Source organism: Belonocnema kinseyi, chromosome 6 (genome assembly GCF_010883055.1).
Source record: "Belonocnema kinseyi isolate 2016_QV_RU_SX_M_011 chromosome 6, B_treatae_v1, whole genome shotgun sequence".
Lineage (NCBI taxonomy): Eukaryota > Metazoa > Arthropoda > Insecta > Hymenoptera > Cynipidae > Belonocnema > Belonocnema kinseyi.
Window position 1 is genome coordinate 85,070,735 of NC_046662.1, and position 3,118 is coordinate 85,073,852.

At 28.2% G+C, this 3,118-nt stretch overlaps 1 protein-coding gene across 2 annotated transcripts in view; it reads left to right on the forward strand.

The window, feature by feature from the left end:
- The first annotated feature begins 863 nt into the window (after positions 1–863).
- Positions 864–3,118, forward strand: part of LOC117175185 (ribonuclease H1-like) — a 15,864-nt gene continuing 13,609 nt past the window's right edge. For both annotated transcript variants that reach the window (XM_033364812.1, XM_033364813.1), the window contains exon 1: positions 864–969. The gene's annotated coding sequence lies outside the window, so the exon portion shown is untranslated. The remainder of the gene's footprint in view (positions 970–3,118) is intronic.

Genomic DNA, 3,118 nt, shown 5'->3' on the forward strand with positions numbered 1-3,118 from the left:
GCTGAGAAACGACTGGGGCCAGCAGTTCTGGGCAGGGTACACCAGAAGGGGCAGTTCTACCCAAGTCGGGTAGTTGTAATTTGAAATTGGCAGTTCTAAAAGTCAAAATAGGTGGTTGTAACGTTTCCTTCTATTCACATTGTAAAACTATACATAAAATTTAAAATTCCAAGGAAATTTATATTATTGTTATTAATAAATCGCATCTAAATTGATCTAGAAGTCTGAAAATTCTCTATCCCTTCCACACACTACTCCCTTCCCCTACCGAGTAAGTTACGCCTACCCCGAAAGGGAAATGGCTTAATGGTGTAATAAAATACTACATCATACCGATATTCCACAAAAACTAATATTTTTATATGCTTGTTCGTACAGTTTCTTATTTAATATTGTTTTCTTAAGTAATAATGCTTTTCCAACATTTCTAAAATTAATGATTATTGGTGTTAATTTCTGAATAAGCACATACATTATTGACAGAGAAGTGTTTGAGTAAAAATTATGAGAAATGTACTCAGTAAAACAAATTCGGGAAGCAAAGGACTTATTTTTATATTTGTATACTTTCAGGTTTTGGGCAGTTCTAATTTTTGCTTAGGGTATACCCTGTTCAACATTGTTAACTAAAAACGTTAAAATTTATTTTAAAATGAATTTTATTGTTGAATGTTGTTATTGAGGAAATTAAATGGAATAAAAATAAAAAAATAGTGGGAAGTCAGTAGAAGCAACAATTATTTCGAAATTAATTTTTTAATCCTGAAATAATGCTAGGCAAACGTTAATCATTGACTAGCTCCTTGGATATAGGCAACCATCTCTTTCTCTGCACATACATATTGTATATGTTTGCGGTATATATACTGCGTCAAACGGAGAAACGGAGTTACCAGGCCAGTTTTCAAGGAGTCTTGGAAAAATCGAGAATCGTAAACCGTCAGAAATGTTGTAAACAAAGTCAGAAAGGTGAGTAATCTGTACATAAACAGATATTTAACCCTTTCTGTTTTTGCAAGGGTCACATAACTTCGCAATAAATAAGGTCGTTACGACCAGGCGCTAACCTCAACATTGAATTGCATCATTTTACTTACCAACATCTTTTTTAGATACTCAGGGCCAACACCTGTTTAGATTCAAGTCTGTATTTGGTTTGAAAAATAGGCTAATTTCCATACTTTTTAGGTAAAAAGATTTTCTTGAATACTCAAGTTAGAATAAAAAATAGGTTTATACACAAAAAGGATTGAAATTGGTCGACTTTTCCAATACACACATGGTTTAAAAGAGGAGTAGGTCCTAAGTATCTAAAAAAAATGAATTCTAGTATTTATGTTATTAGATCAGGCTAGAGTTCGTCTAGGGAGAGTTGTCTCATGTTACCCCCTCCACTAGCCGCCGCGAAATCAGAATCGGAAATACGTAACGAAGCGCGAAACATTTAATGTATTCTTAAGAAGAGGTATGTAGTTTTATATTTTCGTGTAGTGTTTCTTTTGAAAAAAAGCTTTTTTAGTGAAGAATATAAAGAAACCTTGCTCTTATACGTCAACAAAGTTACGTTGATACATTTCAGGAAATGGAATAAATATTCAAATAATTGCATCCGGTTGTACAAAATTTCTTTTGCATCTAAGAATTTGTAATCAAGCTAAATCAACGGAAAAGGAAATTGAAAATAAATATGCTAGCAAAAGCATGGCTATGCACATAACTTACCAATAAGAATTTAGGTTCGTAGAGTTCTAAACTTGAAACAAAAACGATCTATCTTCTTTTTTTAAATGTAATTTTTCTTCCATTATTACTTTATTTTAATTGAAATATAATTCCAACAAATCAGCAGTGAAAGCTTTTCTACTTTATTCGTGTAATTGACATTTTAGTAGTATCATAAATGCTCTTTTAATTTTTACGTATTGTTTTGAAATAAAGACTTATTTGAAAAAAAGTTATTAGGACTAAAAAAAAAACATTACATACACCTATTGTAAAAAAGGTTCTTAACTTTATAAAAATACTTATTTTATTTCTGATTTCTCAACTCTGTTTAAAAATTATATTATTTAAATGTGATCTTCATTTTGGTCTTAACTATGATCGAATTAAATTTATTTTTATTCGAAATAGTTTAATCAAAAGGTGTTGAAGAAAATTCCGTAACCTTAGAATTAAATTTCTTTACTTCACAAACAATACAATTCGAAATTTTTCCCCATGTTTTGTCACATTTTAGTTTTTTTTATTAAAAATTGAAAGTTTGTAGCATAAAATTTGATTTAGCGAATTAATTAATATTGTAAAAATTATTTATGTCGAAAAAAATTATTTTCTACATTTTAATGATTTTCAATTAGCAAATATAAATTATTATTATTGTTATTCTACTAACTATCTATTAGATATCACAGCCTTGATCAAACAGTCTTAAATAATAGTATTTTTTTAAGTGTGTATAAAAAAAGATTTTTCACTTTTCAAATATTCTTCATTATTACACTTACATTATTGTGACACAAGTCTCCCTGACTTTGAAAAAAGTAGATCAAACACACTTTTAAATTGGTTGATATCGCATTTTAAAAAACCACTTCATTTGTAATCCTCTTGATTGTATTACACAGAAAATTTTCAAATGACTTAAAATAAAATATAATTTCGAGCAATGAAAATAAATACATTTATGCTTGTTCAATCCTTAAAGATGTGCTTCTTAACTCAAAAAAGTCCTCGTAACTTTTGAAAAAAAATATTCCAGGTTTATTTTGTTTACTTAACAATAGTTTAAAAAAATTATAATTCATTCATTCATTATAATTTATAATTATATAAAAATATCATTTTTAACAATGCTCATTTTTTAACTTGAGAAAATGTGTAGTATTTTAGATTGATACTCTGGAATCAAAGAAGCGATTAATATAAAATGACAGTACTCTACAGTATATAATCAATTATTTTTAAATAACCAATTAAGATTATTGAAATTTTTAACAATTTACCGAATTACTACTCTGCAACTAGATTGGAAGTTCCTAAAGTTGAATTTCGAATTTAAGGATCGCCAGAAACGTGTATCTATGAAATGTAAAACATTACAAATATTCCAAATGAT